The sequence below is a fragment of the Ahaetulla prasina genome, chromosome 3 (assembly GCF_028640845.1).
Source record: "Ahaetulla prasina isolate Xishuangbanna chromosome 3, ASM2864084v1, whole genome shotgun sequence".
In the NCBI taxonomy this organism is placed as follows: Eukaryota; Metazoa; Chordata; class Lepidosauria; order Squamata; family Colubridae; genus Ahaetulla; species Ahaetulla prasina.
In genome coordinates, this window is record NC_080541.1 from 207,880,047 (window position 1) to 207,906,947 (window position 26,901).

The following is a 26,901-nucleotide window of genomic DNA, read 5'->3' on the forward strand; positions in this document are numbered from 1 at the left end:
ACATTGCTTGGCGGACGGCACCCTGAGAAGGCCCTCTCTGTGTGAGCGTACGGGTCGGTGGGAGGTATGAGGTAACAGCAGGCGGTCCCGTAAGTACCCGGGTCCTAAGCCATGGAGCGCTTTAAAGGTGGTAACCAAAATCTTAAAGCGCACCCGAAAGACCACAGGAAGCCAGTGCAGACTGCGTAGTAGTGGTGTTACGTGGGAGCAACGAGTGGCTCCCGTTACTACTCGTGCAGCTGCATTCTGGACTAGCTGCAGCCTCCGGGTGCACTTCAAGGGCAGCCCCATGTAGAGAGCATTGCAATAATCCAAATGAGAAGTGACCAGAGCGTGAGTGACCGTGCATAAGGCATCCCGGTCAAGGAAGGGACGCAACTGGTGAACCAAGCGTACTTGGTAAAAGGCCCTCCTGGAGATGGCCGCCAGGTGATCATCAAAAGACATGATGAAAGTTCCTGAGGTGTCAATGCCATAAATATCAATCTATTATTGCACCTGATGACATATTTTTCCCCCAGTTTTCCCATGAACTGAGTTAGTAACATGAATGGATGTTACATGTTGAACTGTGGATAAAAAAGCCAATCACAGGTCTTTATAGGTGATAGAAATATTGCTAAATAAAGTATAGGATATGATTCCCTCTTTACATTTCAGATAGAAGATGCCAAAATAGCTTTGCTTGTATTTGGCCTAGCCTTTTTTTTTTTTTGCTGTAGTTAGATATATATGTCATTTTCGAAGGTAAAATACCATGTAACCATCATCCTAAATAATCAAATTGACATCTTAGCTCTTCTAACTCTCATCTTAACATCTCAGTTGAGCACATTGTTATGGGAGCTTCATCACTGGAAGCTTTCAAGAACAAACTGGACTGCCATCTGTCAGAAATGGTGTAGGGTTTCCTGCTTGGGTAGGGGGTTGGACTAGATGACCTACAAGATCCCTTCCAACTCTGGACAAAATGCAAATGTACTGAATCCCAGCCAGATGATTTTAAAAAGGAAAAACAATAGATCAGAATAGAGCTGGAAGGGACCTTGGAGGTCTTCTAGTCCAACCCCCTGCTCAAGCAGGGCACTCTATGCCATTTCAGACAAGTGACTGTCCAGTCTCTTCTTAAAAACTTCCAGTGATGCAGCACCCACAACTTCTGGTGGCAAGCTGTTCCACTGGTTAATTGTCCTCACTGTTAGGCAGTTTCTCCTTAGTTCAAGATTGGTTCTCTCCTTGATCAGTTTCCATCCATTGTTTCTCATCTTGCCTTCTGCTGCTTTGGAAAAAAAGCTGACCCCTTCTTCTTTTATGAAATGTTCTCTTTATCTCAGAAGTGGACATAAAATAAACAATTGACTGAAAATCCAAATCTACTTCAGATTACTCCCTCCTTCAGTATAATGACTGGCTCACCCTAGATGAGAAGGACTTTACCTTCCATTTCTATTCCTTATTTGTAAGCCTACACACACAAATGCACATGCACACATAACAAGCTAATGCTTTGGAGGAAAAAAAAATCTATTGCTGCTATCTGAATATAGTACCTAGTCTAAAGATCCTAGCAAGTCTTATTGTCATTGTTGATTTTCAGTAGCTATGTTGCCAGGAATCCTGAAAAATGATAAATTAATGAAAAATTATAAGCAAAACATGTAGCTGTGGTTCAAATTACCCTTTACAAGGCGTTCTATCAATTGTTTCTACCAATTTTTCAAGAAATTGATGAAGTTCAGAGGACAAGATTGAGGGAACCATATGGGATAGGAACTTGGAATGGTATTCATCTACTTATTGAAAATTACTGCAATTCAACGGGGTGGCTTTTGAACATTCACATGGTGCAAATGTGGCAGGAGTAATTAATGCAAGGAGATTGTATCATCTTTGTTAGCTAGGAAAAAATGTTGCAATTTAGGTTCTTTTAGATATTTTTAAATAGCTGCATAGAAATTATTCTAGGTTTTGCTTCAGATCTTCTTAGTTGTGCATTGTAATTTTACTATGACTGAATACACTTTTTTTTCATGTTTTAGTTTAGAACACTTGCTTAATTCAGTTCCTAACCTCTCCATTTAAAAGGATGAGTTTGATCCAGATTTAGTCAATCTTACACTCTTCTTGAAAGTAGCAGTATATAAGTAAATCTTGATCAAATTAAGTCAGAATAACAGAGTTTGAAGGGACCTTGAAGGACTTCTAGTCCAATCCCCTGCTCAGGCAGGAAACCCTATACTATTTCTGACAAATGATTGTCCAATATCTTCTTAAAACTTCCAGTGTTGGAGCATTCAAAACTTCTGGAGACAAGTTGTTCCACTGATTAATTGTTTTAAATGTCAGGAAATTTCTCCTTAGTTCTAAGTTGCTTCTCTCCTTGATTAGTTTCCACCCATTGTTGCTTGTCCTGCCTTCAGGTTCGTTGGAGAACAGGTTGACTCAGTGGTAAAATCCATTTTTTTTACTATCGGTTCTGTGGACATGGTTTAGTGGACGTGGTGTGGCTTGGTGGGCGTGGCAGAGGAAGGATACTGCAAAATCTCTGTTCCCACCCCGCTCCAGTGGAAGGATACTGCAAAATCCCCATTCCCTCCCCACTCCTGGAGAAAGGATATTGCAAAATCCACATTCCCACCCCACTCTGGGGCCAGCCAGAGGTGGTATTTGCCGACTCAAAATTTCTGACTCAAAATTTCTGCTAGTGGTTCTCCAAACTGCTCAAAATTTCTGCTATTGGCTCTCCAGAACCTGTCAGAACCTTCTGGATTTCACCCCTGGGTTGATTCCCTCTTCTTTGTGGCAACTCCTTAGCTATTGGAACACTGCTATCATGTCACCCCTTTTCATTAAACTAAGCATACCCAACTCCAGCAGCTGTTCTTTATATGTTTTAGCCTCCAGTCCCCTAATCATCTTTGTTGCTCTTCTCTGCACTCTTTCTAGAGTCTCCACATCTTGTTTAGATTGTGGTGACCAAAACTGTATTCCCGGTGTGGTCTTACTAAGGCATTATAAAGTGGTAAAATGGTGTCTTGCTAATTCAGCCTCGACAAAGCTTCAATATAATCTAATAACATGAATCACAATTTAGATTTTCCTTAGCTAAAATTTGGACATTTTAAAAAATTCAAATTCTGAGCTTGATGGGTTGATTCAGAGACAAATAGATTTTATTACTTTTAATTTTTTAATGAAATTTCCCTTGCTGAGATTGATATCTATGCATTTTACAATAAATACCTTGGAAAATTGGAACTTCTGTTGTAACTAATTTTTATCACAGAAGATACTTACAAGTCAATTCAATCAGATGTTGAAATAAAGTCATTTTTTTTTTGCACAGCAGCAGTATATAATGTTGAATTCATTTACCTGCAATATCATTCTTATTCAAATATATTACCTGACTTCATGGAATGCACATTAGAAATGGCAAGTCTTGTGTTTTTAATAATGTCCAAATTTGAGGACATCATTTATGTATATATATTGTATACAAGATCTATATCTATTTATGTAGGTCTTGGCGTATTCAGGTCTTTTCCCGTGTAAGGTTGAGAGTATCTAGGCGACTTTCAACCTTACACGGAAAAAGACCCGAATACGCCAAGACCTACATACTTATACCCATGAAAACCGATGAATACACACACACACACACACACACACACACACACACATAACATATACATTAAACATTAATGATGCAGACAAAAAAATCACTTTTAAAATATGAAGGTTGGTTTTTTTAAATAAAATTCCATACAGATCTTTCTTCAACAAATTTATAAAGTTCTCCATCTTTAGAAAAGTGTGATTTTAGAGAAGTGTGGTAAATAATAAACTTTTCACCAATAAAGATTCTGCCATTCACCTATTTTAGATCTGTATAGGATCATATAATGAAAACTGTAGAGTCAGCAGATTTCCAACATAAAACTCATACTGGTAAACATACTTGCTTGACAAACCACAACATGTTTCATCAGAAGAAATTAATTGGGCATGGTGTGGCTGTACTTTTCATTGCTGACGTGCAGCAACTGTCTATCATTGTTATAGATTTCAACTGCAAGACCTTAATTTCTAAAATTTCTTAAATTAAAATCAGAGAATGTAACAATTAATCACACAATACTTTCAACACCCTTGGTTTAAATGAATCCAGTTAATTCAAACCAAAACTCCTCCTTTGTGCAAAGTTTTCATATTCAGCTTAATGGTGAGTCAAATAAATGTAAATATAGCAGAATAAGAACTACTGGCAAGTAGATATTTGCAATTGAAATCAGAGGTTTTTTTTAAAAAAATACCAAGCATACCAGAAATTGATTCTTCACCTCCTTACAATTTAATCATGCATATTTATTAATTCAATTTACTTTATTCAGGGTGATTAGCAGTATCACAATATTTTAGCCCAAACTTTTCTTAAATGTTTACCATTCCCTTATAGCAGGGGACTCCAACCTTGGCAACTTTACGACTTGTGACTTCAACTCCTAGAATTCCTCAGCCAGCATGTGCTGGCTGAGGAATTCTGGGAGTTGAAGTCCACAAATCATAAAGTTGCCAAGGTTAGAAACCCCTGTCTTATAGCAAAAGCACTTAGACTTATAATCCGCTTCATAGTGCTTTTACAGCTCTCTCTTAGTGGTTTACAGAGTCAGCATATCACCCCCAACAATCTGGGTCCTCATTTTACCCACCTCGGAAGGAAGGAAGGCTGAGTCAATCTTGAGCCCGTGAGATTTGAACTGCCGAACTGCAGCTAGCAGTCAGCTGAAGTAGCCTGCAGTGCTGCTCTCTCACCACTGCAATTAATGGGGAATACAAGGCATTGTCCTACTCTCTCTATTCTTTCGAGACGTCTGAATCATTAAGGTCTGCATGATATTGCAAGAGATAAGTTGATAAGTTGAAGCCCTACACAGGGTCAAGAGATTGAGGAAAATGTAAGAAATGTAAAATCAATTCTGTTAAGGGAATCGGGAGAACAGCTCTCTGCTTCCCATCTTCCGGTCTCATATAGCCCAGAGATAGGAATTAGCACTGCAAAACATTGGCTGGGTGGGGAGGGGGAATTTTCTTGGGGCTGGGGAGATGGGTCTGTGGTTTTTATGGGGGGAGGAGAGAAGTTAAAGGGAGTCACTGCCAAAGCTTGGAGATCCAGTTCTACACTTTCTTCTTACTACCGTTACATTGCCTTTTGCTAGGTCTCTGAGTGTCTCGCTCTCTTCAGTCGTAAGCCCGAAGAAAGAGAGTAAATAAATGAGCAAGGAGAAATAGGGTCTCTCGGAAACAATTAGTCCAAGAAGCCCCCCCCCACCCCCAAAAAAACTAAAACTAAGGAATCTCTCCTGTGCAAAGAAGTTTTAGCCTGACATAGCCAGCTGTCAGGCAACCAGCTGTTGTCGGGTCTTATTTTGTCCTCCTTCCATTCAGATCACTGCATTTGAATTGCTGCTGGGACATCAAAACAATTATAACTACTGATAACTTGGATGGCTATTAAGGAGAAAACAATGATGCTGAATTAATTACTCCTTGGCTTTTAAGGATGGCATGACATGTTCTACATTTTGTGTGACTCCATTATTTCTAGAAATTAACCTCGTTCACCTTCCATTTCTTCTGCAACCTGGCATTGCAATTACCTGAGCTGCTCCATCGTTCAGTACAATACTTGTCCCAGCAGATGAGCCAGAAAAAGTGGCAGCTATGAGCTCAGAGTGTCTTCCAGAACTTGCCTATCTTACCATATGTATCCAGTTCCTTACACTTCTACACAGATACAGCCTGTCTATTATCCTGAATTATTAGGGAGGCATTTGCTAGTTTCTTATGACTATTAGTATTAGAATCAGAATCAGACTCAGAATAGAGCTGGGAGTGACCTTGGAGGTCTTCTAGTCCAGCCCCCTGCTCAAGGAGGAGATCCTATACTAACTGGGCTGAGAGATAATGGCTAACCTAAAGTGATTTTCTGTATCTGATGTTAGACCAGAACCTGGATCTCACTGCTCTTTAGCCAATGAGCTACTCACTATACTGTTTCTCTCTCAATACATCCTTCCAAATGAATTATCCCATAGTTTCTAATTCTCATCAAAAGTACTATTATGCATAGAATGTTAGATTTCTGTCCAACCGGGCCTTAATTATGGGATTTCCTCCTTAAAATGGTACCATTAAGTTCTTTAATATGCTATGAATGGGCAATTAGATGTCCTCATGTTACAACTGCAATGGAGCCTGGAATTTTGATGGTAGGCTGTTGCATTCATTAAGCAAATCACATGGTTTTTAAGTGAATTATATGATTGCTAAGTAAATCCAGCATAGCAATGGGCTTTTTTTTTTTTGCCATTTAACTACAAAAGCATCACAGATTTGCAGCCATGTGACTACAGGATGGTGCAACTGGTCATAAATGCAAGCCAGTTGTGAAGTGATCAAACTGTGTTCACATGGCTGCGGGGGAGGATGAGACAGTCGTAACTTTGAGGATGGATGGTAGATAGCTTTTTTGAAGTCCATTATAATACTATAACTTTGTGAAGTGACCGGTTGTAAATCAAAGAAGACATCTATTGTAGCAATCTGGATTCTTTCAGTGAGTAGGACTTTAGAGGTAATGGTGTCAATTACAGTTTCCATTTCAATGATTCTATTGTTCTGCTGGGCTTTTATTTTTAATTTTTAACACTGTATTCTGATTTAATTATGATAAATGCTCCAGCTTTTAAATTTTCATTGCTATTCCTCTCTAAAGTACCCAATAGCTGGTAGAGTGGTAAATATTCAGAATTCAAAAGAAGATGATAGATAGATAGATAGATAGATAGATAGATAGATAGATAGATAGATAGATAGATAGATAGATAGATAGATAGATAGATGAGAGAGACAGAGAAAGAGAGAGAGAGAGAAAGAGAGAGAGAGAGAGAGATAAAGCACATTGATACCAATATCAAACCTTTTCAACTAAAACCAAAGCAATAGATTCTGTCTCCCACACAAATGAACTTTAACAGAATAACAGAGTTGAAAGGGACCGTGGAGCTCTTCTAGTCCAACCCTTTGTTCAAAGAAGAGACCCTACCCTATGTCAGACAAATGGCTGTCCAGACTCTTTTTAAAAGCCTCCAGTGATGGAACATCCACAATTTCTAAAGTCAAGCTGTTCCACTGGTTTAATATTATTGTCAGGAAATTTCTGCTTAATTCTAGGTTGCTTCTCTCCTTGATTAGTTTCCATCCATTGCTTCTTCTTGACTTCTGATGCTTTGGAAAATGATTGATTAGATAGATGGATGGATGGATGGATGGATGGATGGATGGATGGATGGACGGACGGACGGACGGACGGACGGACGGACAGACGGACAGACAGACAGACAGATGTAGACATGACTACTATACACAAAACAAATGGGCAACTATATGCTATATGAATACGTATGTGTCTGTCTATGTTTGAATTCAATAAAGGAGAAAAAATAAAGAAAAAGCATTAGTAAAGAAAAAAAACAAATTATAGCAATATTACTTCTACCCTTGCTTTGGTCAAATAATTACCATGTCCACTTTTGGCTTAAATAATGTAATAAAACCACCACCCGCACACACTCATGTTTGTCTGCTCATACCTTTTTGGGGGGAAGCCCTGTTCTGCTTAATTATTGAACCAATTTTTGTCGCAGCTCAAGTCAGAGAAAATAGAGGGTTGTTCTGTATTTCGAGATACCTGATCTTAGGCTCATGGATCGGTTTCACAGACTTATTAACCTTTCAGATGAATGGGTAGTTCATCATATAAACCAGCCCATAACTCTGTGATAACTTCTCCAATGAATCAGCCTGTAACCCTTCCGGTCTTAATGATGGCTTAAACCATTGTCATGTCTTTCCAAGAAAGGAAAAAAAGAAAATGGACTACTTAGATTAACTTCAATTGTACAGACATATAGAACTTCAAAGAAGTAAATTATCTCATCTCGTAAATTATTATTACATAGCTAATATTAATTCACTCCCTCTAAGCTTTTTTAAACTACTTCCTTAATATAATAGTCTACCACCAACCTGTAATTCATAGCAATCTATCATCTGTTTCTCCCTTAAGCCTTCACCTCTTCTGCAGATGCTTCTCACAATGATTAAGCACTGATTTAACCCTAACTTGGTTCTCCCATACCTTCTCATCTTTTACCTTCATAAAGTAAAGGTAAAGGTTCCCCTCGCACATATGTGCTAGTCGTTGCCAACTCTAGGGGGCGGTGCTCATTTCCGTTTCAAAGCCGAAGAGCCAGCGCTGTCCGAAGACGTCTCCGTGGTCATGTGGCCGGCATGACTCAATGCCAAAGGTGCACGGAACGCTGTTACCTTCCCACCAAAGGTGGTCCCTATTTTTTCTATTTGCATTTTTACGTGCTTTCGAAACTGCTAGGTTGGCAGATTTACCTTCATACAGGTATTATTATTTTTACAGGGCATTTGTTTTTTTTTTTTTTTAAAAACAGAAATTTTATCATTGGGGTGGGAACTCTAAAAAAACCTGTCAAATACAGTGAGAATATCAGTGTTGGACTCGCCTGGCTCAGGAATTCTGGGTAATGAAGTCCTCAGTCATAAAGTTGCCATAGTTGCTCACCCACACTCTTGGTCATTGATTCCATTGTTCAACTTAGGAATCACTGGTAGTCTTCGACTTACAACAGTTCATTTAGTAACCATTCAGAGTTACAACAGTACTGAAAAAGTGACTTATGACCATTTTTCATAGTTATGACCTTCGCAGCATCCCCATGGTCACACAATCAAAATTCAGAGGCTTGGCAACTGGTTCATATTCATGACTGTGTTGCTGCTTCCCAAGATCGTGTGAGCCAGTGGTGGGTTGCCCCTGGTTCGGACTGGTTCTATAGAACCGGTAGTAAAACCGGTGGGCGGCTGCACCCACCGACCCGGATGTCATAATAGGCGATCTGTGCCTGATAGTAAAGGTAAGTAGAACCCACCCCTGGTGTGAACCCCTTTTGCGACGTTCTGATGAGCAAAGTCAATGGGGAAGCCAGATTCACTTAACAACCAGGTTACTAATTTATTAACTGCAGTGATTCACTTAACAATGGAGGCAAGAAAGGTCGTAAAATGGGACAAAACTCACTTAACAGATGTCTCTCTTGACAGCAGAAATTTGGGGCTCCATTGTGGTCGCAGGTCGATACACAACCTGTATTTTCTTCCTAACATTTATATTCCATAGCTGAATGCATGAGCATTAAAATTACACAGCCACAGTGGCCCCAAAAGTGTGAAGCAAAGCTGACGTTTAGAGAAGCTGATTGAATCCCATAGATAATGATTTTCCAACATTGCAGTAAGCGGTATAACAGGGCTAGCCTATCATCAGACTGCACAAGGTGCCTACCCTCAGTCAGGCAGCCAATTTGAGACATATTTTAAAAAAAAACCATAGAAGGTCGTTGATTATTTAATTGATTCTTGCAGTATTTTTAGTTTCAAATGGGGGAGAAGAGTTTATGATTTTTTCCGCCTCGGCTGCTAACATAATGTGATTGGGTTCAGTACTCTACGTGACTTTTAATATAGGAAAAGAGAGAGTGGCACCATCTTCAGATCCACTTCAGGCAGCAAAGTATCTCCAGGAGCAAAAGAAGTCCAGGAAGATCCAATATGAGAACATTTTCATCCTACTGTCATTAAAGAGGCTACTACCATAGCAGTGACATTTGCAGGACCCTTCCACTCAGTGCAAAAAAAACCAACCCAGGATCATTTTTCAGCTGTAGCCTTATAAAGAGCTGTACGTTTAACTCCCTTTGTCTATGAACAGTGGCCCTACACTTCACTTGTCTCGATCGAGATTGACAAACTGGTTGCCCTCAACAGCTTCATCAATCCCAATTGCTATTGACTGCATTGAAGAGCGGCAGTGATTGCCTCCAGAAGAGGATCTGGCTTGAACATTACTAGCCGCAGTGGGTTGCAGCAGTGATTTATGTGAGGTCTCCTCTGAGATAAATACGGTTTAGGTGGAAGAAAGGCATTCTGGCTCTTCGTTTGCAATGAGCCATAACCATACAGAGATGCCTTTTTCTGAGTATCTGACCTCGCTATATTTTTAGGCTTATGTTTTCACCTCCAGAGATTTTAAACCTTTCCCTTGAAATCCCAAGAAGGAAAGTAGACCCAATAGATCAGGGGTGTCAAACTCAAGGCCTGGGGGTCAGATCCGGCCCTCTGGGTGCTTAGATCTGGCCTGTGGGACCGCCCTGGAAACAGCGAAAGACCATCCCGCAATACACAGCTTGGAAGGATGTCCTCCTGAGCTCCGTTTTCACTGGCAGAGGGTTGCAGAATGCCGTCGCAACCGAAAACAGAGTTCAGGAGCCTGTTTTCTCTAGCAGAGCGTTTGGTCCACCACAGGCGCCCTCGACAAGAGTGACATTGAGTGGCCACACCCACCCCGACCACACCCACTCCAGCCCCTTGAGGTCAAACACAACCCATGATGTGGCCCTCAATGAAATTGAGTTTGACACCCCTGCAATAGATGATGTTACCTAGTTAGGTAATGATTTGGGCCTTTCTGCTTGTGTGTTTCAAACTTTATATTTCAACGGTACCTGCTGTAAGGCCCAGTCTCTCCCCCTTATTCAAGAAAGTAAAGACTCTCGAAACCAACAGGGGTGATAGCAGGGTGAAAAGAAAGCAGGCTCCGAAGGACCCTCAGGCCATACAGTTAGAAAAATGGAATTAGAAACCCCTCCCAACTGAGTCCAATGTGGATTCAGCCAATCCACAGGTGTGAAGATGTTATTGTTCCGGCCGCTCTGAGAAACTTATAAGGGAAGAGAGTCATCCTCCACTGGCTTTTAAGCGATGTATCCCATACGGCCCTCCCTCCCCTTACATTCCCCAAAAGGTACGAATAGTTCCAGGCAGTGGTGAAATCCAATTTTTTCTACTACTGGTTCTGTGGACTTGGCTTGGTGGGCGTGGTGTGGCTTGGTGGGCATGGCAGAGGAAGGATACTGCAAAATCTCCACTCCCACCCCACTCCAGGGGAAGGATACTGCAAAATCTCCATTCCCTCCCCACTCCTGGGGAAAGAATATTGCAAAATCCATATTCCCACCAGATTCTGGGGCCAGCCAGAGGTAGTATTTGCCGTTTCTCCAAACTGCTCAAAATTTCTGCTACCGGTTCTCCAGAACCTGTCAGAACCTGCTGGATTTCACCCCTGGTTCCAGGGCTCTTAGGCGCCAGGCTAGAAATTATAAATCAATAAATTGCAGGATACAGGATACATAGGAAAGAAAGTAATAAGTAAAGAAACTAATTAAAGATCCCCCTTTCCCTGAAGAAATGGCAGATACATGGATCTGACACCTTACTAATATTCCTAGAATCAGCCCTCTCTTCTTCTTATCCAACCATAACATTTCCCTCCATTGATGCAACTTGATTAAAACAGATGAGCCATCTTGTTTGCTAAATGTTAGGAGGGTGTTCTACCTAATGATCCTTTTCTTTCCTTACATCTTTCCCCCATAGATTATTCTGGTTTGAGATTAGGTTCAGATGGTGCATTAAGCCATAAATATGCATTTACTGATATATATAGAATAGAATAGAATTTTATTGGCCAAGTGTGATTGGACACACAAGGAATTTGTTTTGGTGCATATGCTCTCAGTGTACATAAAAGAAAAGATACGTTCATCAAGGTACAACATTTACAACACAATTGATGGTCAATATATCAATATAAATCATAAGGATTGCCAGCAACAAGTTATAGTCATTCAGTCATAAGTGGAAAGAGATTGGTGATGGGAACTATGAAACGATTAATAGTAGTGCAGATTCAGTAAATAGTCTGACAGTGTTGAGGGAATTATTTGTTTAGCAGAGTGATGGCCTTGGGAAAAAACTGTTCTTGTGTCTAGTTGTTCTGGTGTGCAGTGCTCTATAGCGTCGTTTTGAGGGTAGGAGTTGAAACAGTTTATGTCCAGGATGCGAGGGATCTGCAAATATTTTCACGGCCCTCTTCTTGATTCGTGCAGTATACAGGTCCTCAATGGAAGGCAGGTTGGTAGCAATTATTTTTTCTGCAGTTCTAATTATCCTCTGAAGTCTGTGTTTTTCTTGTTGGGTTGCAGAACCGAACCAGACAGTTATAGAGGTGCAAATGACAGACTCAATAATTCCTCTGTAGAATTGGATCAGCAGCTCCTTGGGCAGTTTGAGCTTACTGAGTTGGCGCAGAAAGAACATTCTTTGTTGTCCTTTTTTAATGATGTTTTTGATGTTAGCTGTCCATTTGAGATCTTGCGATATGATAGAACCCAGAAATTTGAAGGTTTCTACTGTTGATACTGTGTTGTCAAGTATTGTGAGAGGTGGAAGTATGGAAGGGTTTTTCCTAAAGTCTACCACCATTTCTACGGTTTTGAGTGTGTTCAGTTCCAGATTGTTTTGGTTGCACCACAAGGCTAGTCGTTCGACCTCTCGTCTATATGCGGATTCGTCATTGTCTCGAATGAGACCAATCACTGTTGTGTCATCTGCGAACTTCAGTAGCTTAACAGATGGATCATTGGAGATGCAGTCATTGGTATACAGAGAGAAGAGAAGTGGGGAGAGCACACAGCCTTGGGGGGCCCCTGTGCTAATTGTACAGGTATTTGATGTGATCTTGCTTAGCTTCACCTGCTGCTTCCTGATTGTTAGGAAGCTTGTGATCCACTTACAAGTCTGTTCCGGTACCTGTAGCTGGTTTAGCTTAGTTAGAAGAATGTCTGGAATGATGGTATTGAATGATGAACTAAAGTCTACAAAAAGGACCCTGCGGTCTGGCTTCTGGTCCTTGGTCGTGCTTCCTGATCAGTGTGGGTTTGGGTCTGCTTTCTGGGTGGATGTGGATATAATATATAATATAATATAATATAATATAATATAATATAATATAATATAATATAATATAATATAATATAATATAATATAATATAATATAATATAATATAATATTATAATATAATATAATATAATATAATATAATATAATATAATATAATATAATAATATAATATAATATAATATAATATAATATAATATAATATAATATAATATAATATAATATAATATAATATAATATAATATAATATAATATAATATAAGTCAAAAACAGACAGGATATACTATGCCTTAACAACAGGGGTAAAATGCTACCAGTTCGCTCCGGTAGTTAGCTACCAGTTTGGTCAAACCATTCGTTTAAAAAAGCTATGATCTGACAATCAGCTGTGCCACAGGGAGCAGGGTTTCCTGTTTTCTAGCGAAGCTAAACCGTGCAGCACAGCTGACCCCCCCCCCCCATTCTACTTACCTTCTAAAGCCTCCTTTTGGCACGTACTGCGCACGTGTGGCCAGCAAACTGGTAGCAAACCGGTTCAGATTTCCCCACTCCTTAGCAAGTGTTTCCATCCAGCCATTAAAATCAAGACACAGTAACATTTGCAAGTTGTATTTCTAGCCTACATCTTGAGAGCATACCTTTTTTTACATAATAAGACGTTCATGTCAAAGAGGCATGTACTTGCATTGTTTTGTTTTCCTATTGAGGACAAAAGCACACATTTTCTTTACATTTACTTCTTTTAAAAAATCTTTTGGTTTCATGACATCTTTCAAATATTTCTTTCCCAGCTCATCTCACCCCTCCCTTTTTATCTCCTGAAAGCTTGCAATTTTTTTTCTCCCCAGGGAACAGGATTTAGAAATGCTCCGAATCTACTATCTACCTTTAGCTGATCTCAAACATCTTTTGTAAACAAAAGGTTGTTTACTAGTAGAGTGATGGGAGATCTATCTGGTCTCTGTTCTTATTAGTTGAGCAGGTGTCCTATCTTGTGGTTGGCAAATTGTTATATTTTATTGTGTCTTGGTTTGAATCTAATTAATTGCAATAGAGTTCTGAGATGTTTGAATAAGTGAAGTAAACTGAGCTGGTTGCCTTCTGAACCTTAAAATAAGACTCTTCAATATACAATGTGTGTTAGAGTTTGCAGCAATCCAACCAGCACACAAGTAAACAATTCAGCAGGATTCGTTTATAAAAAAAACCTTCTTTATATACAGTAATATAAAGCATGATGCATGTCTACAATACCCATGCAGCAGAAGCCAGAACCAGAACTCAGAATCCAAAAGCACACAACAACAGGAGCAATATAATACAGAGGGGCAATAATGCAAGGACAAACCAACTCTTTTATACATAACAGTCAAGCTAAGCCATGCCCAGGCTCCAAACTGTCTGAGTCACCAAACAGTCCCCATTGGCTGACCTGTTGCCAAGTCTATTCCAATTCATGACCTCTTATACACTGACAAATCAGAACGTTTAGGAAGAGGAATTGCTCTATTGTGTACGAAAAAAGTATGCAGGAAATCTTCATAGATATGGTTTGTTTTCTGAAAACAGTTCCTTGATACTACATACAAAAAGGGTCATTTCTGAACACATATATTGAATGTTAACAGAAGGCTATAATGTGGTCCAAACTGTTTTACCCTTTGAGAAAGAGTCCTGATTTTTCAAGATATGGGAAGGCAGCTAAAAGAAGCAAAACTGATTGTTTTTTTTTAAAGTCTCAAGTTTGAACAAGTTTAGAGTAAGGGCAAAGCTTCTTCTGAATAGATACTGATGGCCCCATTTTACACTTCATGGTTTGATATTGTGGCATCAGAATGCCAGTTGCACATTGGACATTTTTTTTATGGTGATACCATTGGAAAAATATGTCCTCAAACGAAAGGATGCTTTGACGTACTCATGACTCCTTCAATACCATAACAGCCAATCCTGGCAATTTTGTACTTAGGAAAACACAACTGAAGATATTTGAGATAACCTGTTTTGCTTCCTAACAACCAAGTTGACATGAGGCAATTATAAACTTAAATATCATAAGGTTTTATCTGTTCCGAAGGAAAAATGATCACAGACAAAATAAGGTTGACAGTTTTCATACCAAACAAGGAGGAAAAGATTTGCCTGTTTTATGTGTATCCTGGCTCTTTTTATCCATATTTTAAAGGCAGATCTTATTTCAGAGCAGGTATTGATCGTGTATAGGTTAGGCCTCTTGGTTCCATTTCTCATTTGTGATATTGTAGCATGTTATCGTTTAATGTTATAATAGGAGAGGTGACTGAGCTTTGGGCAAGCTGGTTGTCTAGAGGTTTGATTAAATAGCTTGATGGTCTTTAGTTGTGCAGCAGTGAACAGTTGGCTGCTATTTTCTTTACCTTTTATCCAAGAATAACTGTGTGATGAGTTCTGGAAGTGAACAGTATCATTTTGTCAGATGTGGTTCAGAACTAGCCGGGTGGTCCTTAACAAAGCAGAGGAGAGATTTTTTTATTATTTTTTTTTAACACCCTACAGAATCCTCTCAAAGCGTCTGTATAAATTTGAAAGCAGCTCTGGTTTTCTGTGGCGCATTTTGCTTGAAGAGTCTGTTTTGAGACGAGAGGACAGGAAATGGTGAAAGGTGTGGGTGAAAGAGGAGAGATAGGAAATGTCTCTTTGAACGCTGGCCTATTCATTCTGGAGGTTTACAAAGGATACAAAGATGGATATAGGGAAGTGAAGCATGAATTTAGAGTCACGGTACGGTATTTTTTTCCCTCCCCGTTTTAATGTAAAACAGTCTCACAAGCTGTGATTAAAAGCAGGAAGACAGCAAAAGGGAAGAACTACTGTAACCTTTTCTCTTAACCATCCTTCTTCCTGTTCTCAGTCATAACAACGTTTAAAGAACTCAGAATCAGACCCAATTATGTTTTTATTTAAAACACATCCATAACATTGAGAGCCACATTTAAGATCATCTGTGAAAACACAGTTGTTTTTTGTTTAAGAAGACTGTCATTATCTTTTGGGATAGCAATAGCAATGGAACTTAGACTTATATAGCTCTTCACAGTGCTTTACAGCCCTCTCTAAGAGCCATGGTGGCTCAGTGGTTAGAATGCAGTATTGCAGGGCTACTTCTGCTCCCTGCGATTAGGCAGTTCGACTCTCACACTAGGCTCAAGGTTGACTCAGCCTTCCATCCTTCTGAGGTCAGTAAAATGAGGACCCAGATTGTTGGGGACAATATGCTGACTCTGTAAGCCACTTAGAGAGGGCTGTGAAGTGGTATATAAGTCTAAGTTCTATTGCTATTACAGAGTCAGCATATTGCCCCCATCAATTTGGGTCCTCATTTTACTGATCTTGGAAGGATGCAAGGCTGAGTCAACCTTGAGCCAGTGAGGATCAAACCCCCAGCAGTCAACAGAATTAGCCTGCAATACTGCATTCTAACCACTGCGCCACAACGGCTGTGTTTTTTCTTCTGCAGCAACTCAATCCATTGTAGGCCAGCCACGCACAATAACTTTTACTTGCTTGTCATATACCTATCCACAAAAAATACTTGGCTGCATCTTCCATAAAAATCATTTGTGGCACACTGAAAATATGGAAGTACAAAACATAAAACAATCCAACAATTTTTTTCCAACTTGGTTGCCTGACAATACTTTTGACTTATCGCAGTTGATCAGAATTCTGATTGTGTATAGAACTATCCTATGTATATCTATAAAGCACATTTGTTTTAAAAACTGTGGATATTACAAAGATATTATGATAGTGAAATCGCCTCAGGGTTTTTTTGGGGGGGGGTTTGGCTTTTCTAAATAATTTTGCTCCCCTTTAATTATTGGAATTTGGGGCCTACATACTCCTGATAGTTTTTACAGAAAGATCTTGACACATGACCATATAATTAATAACTATTTGAAGTTAAGACAGTGCTGAAAAAATTACTTACGACTTGTCCTTACACTTACAACCAGTGTTCCTATGATCATATGATCAAAATTTGGGTGGTTGGCCACTAACATGTATTTACAATGGTTGCAGCATCCTGGGGTTATATGAGTGTCATTTGCAACCCTCCCAGCTGGTTTCCAACAAGCAAAATCTATGGTGAAAGCTGGATTCACTTAATGACCATATTCATTCACTTAATGACCGTAACAATTTGCTGAAGGACTATGTCAAAAATAGGTCATAAATTCAGGTGTGGCTCACTTAATGACCACTCATTTGGGAACAGACATTCCTGTCCCGACTGTAGTAATAAATCAAGGCCTACCTGTATTTTATTTTGTGAAAGATTTCAGTGGTTCTAATTCTTGACCTTGAGATCAAACATTTCGGAATCAATATGGAAATCTTAGAAGGTCTCATCATTGCTGAAGAAATCATAATGTATCGGGCAAAGAATTCTTTGTGCTGAAAAATTGGATGCCTATTGAGGCAAAAAGACTATCAGAAGAGATCAACGTCAGAGCATGTCCCCAAAATAATTGGAAATCTTTAGTGGGTGGAAAAGACATACTTCTTCTTTGTTTTCTGGCTATATTTAAACACTCAGTTATGCAAGATGAATGCCTCTAATAGTAACACAGTTGTATTCATGCAACAGATCTTACTTGGTTACTGAATTTCCCCTTTTCTGGGTTTGTGAATACGTTGAATCACGGGAGAACTAAATGACTTGAGTTTATACGGTATTGTAAACCACGAAGAAACAAAACCTGGTTAAAACTAAACAAGATTACAATGTGGCAGCAAGATTGCAACTGAACTGGTTAAGTGTGTTGTGTAAACATAGCAACAGAGGTATCAAGTTGCACAGAATAAAAGGGCAATAGTTTACCACAGAGCCTTCCTCAAATAGGCAGCAAGTGTTTAACCCTGATTTCTGCAAAGATCTTCAGGTTTTGGCCCTGGGGGGAAAAAAAGAGTATTTTTGCTCTCCTGCCAAAACTTTATGGAAGAATGCCAGATGGTCTGCCCATCCCCTAATGAGGATCCTAATTAATATGTGTAAATGAATATTCTCTCCGAAAACTCATGTGTGTGTTATGTCTGGTCTGAAAGAGGATGCTGAAATTCAAATGCTGATTTTTTTTTTAAAAGAGTTCAACTACCTGGTGATAGGACCGCAGATGTACACATTCCTTTGCTGAAAATCATAAATGGTCTATAAGAATTAAATGCATGTATTTTTATGCTACTCACACCATGGTATAGGTAGATGCTTTCTATTTTTGTTGCAAGAATCTTTCTCTTTCTTTCTTTCTTTCTTTCTTTCTTTCTTTCTTACTTACTTACTTACTTACTTACTTACTTACTTACTTACTTACTTACTTACTTTCCATCTTGCCTCCTATTTCTGGCCAAAAAGTTTGGGAAAAGTTAATCCATCAAATCTCAATAGGCACAAATAATTCTAACTTTGGTTCCTTGGCACTATATAGTTCCTTGGAACTATATAGTTTTGCCCTAAATTACTGTAGATTTGTACCTTCCCCTTCTTATCTCTGTTGTATTATCCTGTGTTAATATACCTTTTGAGTGAAAATCTACCCTTTTGTAGTCTCTGGTCTGGTTCACACATCATGTCAGGCTCTAATGATAAACCCAAAGCCAACCAACTGCTGAGTGCTTAGCATTTTGTAGGATCCCAAACCCATTCATTTTCTCGCATAATGAAGGTGGCAGATTAATCAATGACAACCGCACTAACTTTCCTATATTCTGAATGAAAGAGGTGGAGTGTTCAGGTTCCCTTCAGCGGTACAATTTTATCAAAATTTTACAGCTCAGTACGGCTGATTGTATAAATTGGTGTTCATGAACAGTTTTTACCAGGTTTCATTACTGCTAGAGAAATTTTTTCTGAGCAAAGATACAGGATGCCTTTCTCTCTCCTGGTGTAAACATCCAGGGAGTCTTTGGCAGAAATTTTTGCTTCTGATGTTTTTTAGCTACTGACTTTTGTACTTCAGCCAATACTAGAAATAAGCAGAGGAACACATGGAGAGGAAGGAGGGAGGGAGGGAGAGAGGATGGAAGGAAGGAAGGAAGGAGTATAAAGACTTCGTTCATTATCCTTTCTTTAAATTAGTAGTACTTACCCACAAAATCTAGAGCAACTTTCATTCGTTTCTTGTTAGGCTTCTTCTCCATCATATTATTCTATGTAAGACTGTTTTGTCTGGTAGTATTTCAAGATTGATAACAAGAATATATGAAGCCAGGAGGAACAGTCAACACCTTAGAAGAGGGGCTCAAAATCCAGAAGGATCTAAACAAAACTTGAACACTGGGCCCTATCTAACAAAATGAAATTTGGCGGTGATAAAAATAAGGTTTTACACTTAGGAAAGAAAAACAAAATGCACAGGTATAGAATGGTGGTACCTGGCTCAACAGCATAACAGTGACAGGGATCTGGGAGTCCTAGTGGACAACTATTTAACTATGAACCAGCAGTATGCTAAAACACTCCATACAATCCTAGGCTGCATCAACAGTGAAACAGTATCAAAATCCTTAGTAATTTGTTGTTAGTTGCGAAGTCGTGTCCGACCCATCGCGACCCCATGGACAACATTCCTCCAGGCCTTCCTGTCCTCTACCATCCTCTGGAGTCCATTTAAACTCATGCCTACTGCTTCAGTGACTCCATTGAGCCACCTCGTTCTCTGTCGTCCACTTCTTCTTTTGCCCTCAATCTTTCCCAGCATTAGGCTCTTCTCCAGTGAATCCTTCTTTCTCATTAGGTGGCCAAAGTATTTCAGTTTCATCTTAGTAGTTTCATCTTAGTAATACTTAGTATATATAAGTGTACTGCCATATATTTAGTAAGGCCCCATTGTAATACTGGATGCAATTTTGGTTGCTGTGATACAAAAAGCTATTGAGACTCTAGAAAGAGTGCAGAGAAGAGCAACAAAGAAAGATGGAGGCTAAAACATGACGAACAATTGCAGGAACTGGGGATGCCTAGTCTAACAAAGAGAAAGACTAAGGGTGGCACAATTGCAGTCTTACAGTATTTGAGGGGCTGTCACAAAGAAGAGGGGGATAGCCTATTTACCAAAGAATCAGAGGGCAAGACAAAAAGAAATGGATGGAAACTTAATCAAAGAGAGATCTAATGTAAAACTAAGAATTTCCTGACAGTAAGAATAATTAATGGGCTGCCTTCACAAATTGTGGGTGCACCATCACTAGCAGTTTTTAAGAAGAGATTGGACAGCCATTTGTCTGGAATGGTATAGGGTGGTTGGACTACCATAGAAGACATCCAAGGTTCCTCCAACTCTGTTATTCTGTGATTCTGTTATTTTAATGATTACTACAAGGATTAGCACTCTGTATAGAATAGAATAGAATAGAATAGAATAGAATAGAATTTTTTATTGGCCTAGTGTGATTGGACACACAAGGAATTTGTTTTGGTGCATATGCTCTCAGTGTACATAAAAGAAAAGATACGTTCATCAAGGTACAACACTTACAACACAAATGATGGTCAATATATCAATATAAATCATAAGGATTGCCAGCAACAAAGTCATATAGTCATAAGTGGAAAGAGATTGATGATGGGAACGATGAGAAGATTAATAGTAGTGCAGATTTAGTAAATAGTTTGACAGTGTTGAGGGAATTATTTGTTTAGCAGAGTGATGGCCTTCGGGAAAAAACTGTTCTTGTGTCTTGTTGTTCTGGTGTGCAGTGCTCTCTCTCTCTCTCTCTCTCTCTCTCTCTCTCTCTCTCTGTGTGTGTGTGTGTGTGTGTGTGTGTGTGTATATATATATATATATATATATATAACCTCAGAAAACAAATATATATATATATATATATATATATATATATATATATATATATATATATATATATATATATATATATTTGTTTTCTGAGGTTTTCATGGTGTTTGTATGTAGGTCTTTGGTTATTCGGGTTTTCTCCGCGTAAAATTGGAAGTGTCTTGGCGACGCTTCATCAAGTCTCATTCGTCATCTTCAGGCTTCAGCTTCGTGCTTCTGGGAGCAATGTGTGATCACAGCTGTTTCTTCCTTTTAACTGCTAGTGGGGGTTTGAACTGATTGGGTGGGAGCTTGGCTGTGCTCTGATTGGGTGGGGGGTTTTTTGTGCTCTGATTGGCTGGGGCTGTGTCCTGTTTGGGTGGGGGCTTGGTTGTGCTCAGTCTAGTCTGTGCTGCAGGGGATTTGAGCTGGTGAGCTGCATAGCTGTTGTTTGGCTTTGTGGTGCTACATCTTCATAGTGGGTGTCAGTCTGCTGCATGTATGGATTGGAGGGGTTTGAAATGGCTAATGTTGCAGCTGCGGTCTGGCTTCTGGTCCTTGGTCGTGCTTTATGATCAGTGTGGGTTTGGGTCTGCTTTCTGGGTGGATGTGCGGTGGTGACATCCTGTGTGGACCTCGTGAGTGTGGGTCTGGTGTCATTCCTCGTGTTAGGGACTCGTTTGTCAATAAGGGCGGGTTTCCAAATGGCTGGGAGGCGGAAGCTGTCATCTCGTTTGTTCATGCTGTGTGGGCGTTTTCTATCTCAATGGCTTCTCTGATTATTCTGTTGTTAAAGTGTTCAGTTTTGGCGATAGTTCTGGTCTTTTAAAGTCAATATCATGTCCTGTGACTTTAAAGTGTTGGACCAGGGAAGAAGTTGGTTCCTCTTTTTTGAATGAGTTCTTGTGTTCTTCAATGCGTGCACTTATTCTTCTGTTGGTTTGTCCAATGTATGTGGTGGGGCAGGCGGTGCATGGGATTTCATATACTCCTTGATTTTCTAACTCAATTTTGTCTTTGGGGTTTCTTAGGATGGTGGATATTTTTCTGTTTGTGCAGAATGCTGTCTTGATGTTGTGTTTGTGGAGGATCTTGCTGATTCTGTCTGTGGTGCCTTTTATATATGGGAGGAGGGCTGTGCCGTTTTCTTGTTCTCTGTCTTGGATTTTAGTGGGGGGTTCTTTTTGGATTAGCTTGGTAATCTTATTTCTTTGGAATCCATTGGATGTTAGTATGTTAGTGAGAGTGTCTTATTGACAAACGAGTCCCTAACATGAGGAATGACACCAGACCCACACTCACGAGGTCCACACAGGATGTCACCACCGCACATCCACCCAGAAAGCAGACCCAAACCCACACTGATCATAAAGCACGACCAAGGACCAGAAGCCAGACCGCAGCTGCAACATTAGCCATTTCAAACCCCTCCAATCCATTCATGCAGCAGACTGACACCCACTATGAAGATGTAGCACGACCACAAAGCCAAACAACAGCTATGCAGGTCACCAGCTCAAATCCCCCTGCAGCACAGACTAGACTGAGCACAACCAAGCCCCCACCAACACAGGACACACCCCCAGCCAATCAGAGCACAGAAAAACCCCCATCCAATCAGAGCACAGCCAAGCTCCCACCCAATCAGTTCAAACCCCCACTAGCAGTTAAAAGGAAGAAACAGCTGCGATCACACATTGCTCCCAGAAGCACGAAGCTGAAGCCTGAAGATGACGAATGAGACTTCGTCGAAACGTCGCCAAGACACTTCCAATTTTACACGGGAGAAAACCCGAACAACCAAAGACCTATATATATATATATATATATATAGTCAAGGTTCTGCTAGGAATTAGAACTGTGCTTTGTTTTGTTCTGTTTTAGTTTTTCAAATTTGTATTTGTTTGTATGACCATCTGAAAAAAAAAAGACTGAATACACATCATAGACACAGGGCTATGGAAAGAAATGATACACAAATGTGGTTTGAAGAATTTTGGCATGGAATCAATTTTCCAAATCAGCTTGTTAATTTGCATTGAATCAGCTGCATTTGAATTGTTCCAATTATTCAATAGCCCATTGTTCATACCTCAAAAGACCTTCTTTCTGATACCAGTTTATTTTTTGGAGTTGACTCAGTTGGATTGAACTGGATTGTTTCAACAATTCCAAAATTGAAGCAAAGATTTGAATCTGATTCTGAGAAATTTGGCAGCAAATTTTTGACAATATTTTTAACCTTTTGCTCTACACAAAAGCAAATTAGGACTAGATTCTATAAATTAAAGCATTGCATGGATAAAAACACCAGCCATGAAGTGGTACCAAACAGATTGAATAGTAGAATGGGTGCCAGGAGCATCTCTTCTTGAAGAATGTTCCAAAATTGAGTGCACCTCCAAACCTGACATACTTAGATTTGCAGAATATTCTCATGATAAGTGAGACACCTGGATAGCAGCTTGGTGGCCTAGAGGTAAAGATGCTTGCCTCACACTTGGGGGGCTAAGAGTTCAATCCTAGGCAGTGACAGATGTTTATTAAGATGCAAAGAATAAATACCTGCATAGGTGTCAGGAAGGGCATCTGGCCAGCAAACACACAGCTCCATTCAGTCACTTGATTCCACTCTGATAAAAAGGGATTACAGGGTCATAAAAAGAAAAAGAAAATAAGTAAGACACCTGGATTATGATCTTGACTGAAGATTTTAAAACATGGTCTAGTCTTGTCTAGATTAGGATTAGTAAATTGTTGCTCACATGGGATCACTAAGATATCCCATTTATGAACCTCCACTACTTTGCAATTGTGTGATTGAAATTTGATGATGAAATTATTGATGTACAGTAGCATTAATTTTCTTTATTTTTTTTTTCAAAAAGAAATGATGGAAGTCAGAGGAAACATACTTTGACTCCTTTTTATATTCCCAATCCCCCAAATGTTCGCCAAGTGGCCTAAAATCAGTCCACTTAAGTTATTTTGCCAAGACAATTTTGAGCCAATTTTCAGATTTGAGGAGATGATGATGATTGGTTGGTTGGTTGATTAGATTTAGGTGCCAAACTCCAATCGATTGAAGGAAAGTCACAAGTTATCAAAATCAAATCAAAACACAATGCAGAACAGACAAAACAGATAGATTCTGACCATTCAGTACAAAAACATTTACAAAAGACACCCAACAAGGGCCCCCATCCTAAATCAGGTTAGATTTAAAGATGGAAAGGTTCATGGTTTGTCTCCTAGACATTTTTATATAAATTCCTATCTTTTAAAAATGGAAAAAAATACCCACACACACACACAAAAAGATCAGAAAATAATTCTATAGTCCAGGTATCTCCACATCTTCTGCTCTTGCACTACTTCTTTGAGTTGTTCTAAGCTCAGGCTGGTGCCAACTTTGATGGTGTCCAACCACCATGTTCTGTGGTAGCCTGGTTTCCTCTGACCGCTAACTGTGAAAGTACCATTGCCTTGAGGACAGGCTTGGAAAAATCTGCAGGTATGCACTGTTTGCCCATCTGGAGTTATGTTGAAGTCGTAACTCACTAACCTTGAGTTATGTCAACTGAAGGTTAGTGAGTGCATGATTTGATTAATGTTTTGGGTTCTTCCAGATCTGTTGTGCAGAACTGGATAGTGCAGTCTTCTTATGTATGGCTCCTCAGATTTAAACAATAACGAGACTTTCTTCCCAATTGGTCCATACAGCATTCAATCCTTCATCTATTAGTTCCAGTACAGCGGTAGGCAAAACATATTTTCCTTGCCAAAAAGAATAACCCACTCCATCATTTCCATCTTTCAACACAGCACCCTCTTTCCAGGAAAAGCTCTGCTCTTGGCAATAATTTGTTCATTTCTTCCTAATTTTGTTTGGCATTTACACTGAAAAAAAAAATAACCCTCTGCAATTGAAACTATTCTTTCAGTATCTGAATCCCATTAGACCTTTTTCCATCTGCAAACAAAATCTTGGAAGCGGTACGTCGCCATGAGATTTTGCAATTTGGTTTTCAGACTAGAGGGGTTCACATTATTTGGCATAAATTTTTATCTCTTGGATGTCTGCTCACGGTATACCTCCAAGCACATTGCTTTGCCATCCTTAATTGCTACCTCACAATGACTTCTAGCATTGCTTTAGAAATGGATTATGCCAGATTGTATCTACAGCCAATATTTGCAAGCATGGAAAATGTTATTCTTTTGCCAAGATAGGTGTAAGAGCAAAGGTCGAGTAAGCAAAAAGGCATTGATGGAGACAAGATGGGGCCTAGGAAAACACTGGGTTTGGAAGCCAGGACATAAAGACTGGTCCAGAAATGCTCTCGAACTCAAACTATTATCCATAATTAGTTGCATTGAAAAACAAATGTAGAAGTTCCTACCAATAGGTGAGACCACAATTTAATTGGATCTGTACTGATGAGACTCAAATGGAAAATATGGGATGATGGCCTATGTCATGCCCAGTGCATTCCTCAAAGCCACCATCAAGGAAAGTACATTTATTGTAAGCTTATTCTGGCAACATCTCCATGGTTCAATCATTGGAAGTATTGAATGGTTCTGTACCATTGGTCTTTCACACAAATGCCAATATTCTGAGGCGTTTAGCTTCAAAGAAAGAAAAAACCAAACTGTGTAGACTTAGTAGACCATTTTGAAGGTTATTTTCAAGGATTTGTCCAATTGGTTTGCTTTGCAGTTGGGGGGAAAAAACCAAGAACTCTTTTTCACTTATATTAAATCCAAATATCAGAGGCTCATCTACTCAACCATAGCAGTGTTCCAATATCTCAGGGGCTGCCACAAAGAAGAGGGAGTCAAGCTATTCTCCAAAACACCTGAGGGTAGGACAAGAAGTGATGTGTGGAAACTAATCAAGGAGAGAAGCAACTTAGAACTAAGGAAAAATTTTCTGACAGAACAATTAATCAGTGGAACAACTTCCCTCCAGAAGTTGCTCCAACGCTGGAAGTTTTTAAGAAGATGTTGGATAACCATTTGTCTGAAGTGGTGTAGGGTTTCCTGCCTAAGCAGGGGGTTGAACTAGAAGATCTCCAAACTCCCTTCCAACTCTGTTATTCTATTCTATTCTATTCTATTCTATTCTATTCTATTCCTTGGTTTTTGGAGAGAGAAAAAATCTCCCCCATTTTGTTGCATAGTTAGCCTCCTTTACTATGGCAAGTTTCTATAGCAATAGTAAAAAAGGGAGAATTCTTGACAGCTACCTAATGATAAGGAAATACTATCCTCCTAAGGATGCTCTGAGGAATGTGATACCCATATGCAGAATCTTTGCATTGGCTTGGAAAAACTGAAGCAAAGGGAGAGGCGGAAAGGTCATAATTGCCAGTTTCTTGATGGCTGTTCAATGTTTTGCTGCACTTTAAGGCTAATGAATAATCATCATAAAATATGAGCTTTCGTACAGACAACTTTCTTCATCAGACACATCACTGGGAATAAGGGAAGCAAATGTTTTCTATGGATTTGGTCCCAGATCCAATTCTTGGCATTGCTCACAAAGTTCTTAGGTCATATTTTTGGGGGGAGCTACATGCATTATCCCACTTTGGAACTGGGCTATTTAGATCAGACACTATTAAGTAATTATCTAATGGCTCGATTTGCTATAATGCAGCTTTCTTATCACATAAAGGTTTGAGTGCTTGCCAGAGTAGAAAGAAGGAAACGAGCTAAATAAATAAAATGACTAGGAAATTGTGCATTTTTAGTCTTTCAAATGGCAGAGAATGTTTTGCTTATATATTGCTCTTCCAAGTTTTCAGAATAATGCAAGCAGTGTATAAAAAGTGTTGAAATGGAAAAATGTAAATATACAAACATAAGGGAAAAGAAAAACCCTATTTTGCCTAAATAAATTGAAGGAGGACAAGGAGATACTTGAAAGAAATGCCCATAATATGGGTGGAATTGAAGTCATGTTAATGGAGGTGTCACTAATGCTAAAAATAACCCGAACTATTTCGTCATTTACACACATGTACAATACAGAGACAAAGAGCCGTTCTTTTGGAAATGCATTTTTACAAAAACAAAATTGTACCATTCCAAACTGTCTGAGTCTCTCGAAACAAAAGAGATTGTGTGT

At 39.3% G+C, this 26,901-nt stretch overlaps 1 protein-coding gene and 1 long non-coding RNA gene across 5 annotated transcripts in view; one reads left to right on the plus strand and one right to left on the minus strand.

The window, feature by feature from the left end:
• Positions 1-26,901, plus strand: part of TSHZ2 (teashirt zinc finger homeobox 2) — a 474,179-nt gene that overhangs the window by 217,268 nt on the left and 230,010 nt on the right. The gene's annotated exons all lie outside the window — the stretch shown is intronic.
• LOC131194811 (uncharacterized) overlaps positions 1-26,901 on the minus strand; it is a 56,034-nt gene that overhangs the window by 10,800 nt on the left and 18,333 nt on the right. The window contains exon 4 of the long non-coding RNA XR_009154313.1: positions 23,331-23,398. This is a non-coding gene — a long non-coding RNA (uncharacterized LOC131194811). The remainder of the gene's footprint in view (positions 1-23,330; positions 23,399-26,901) is intronic.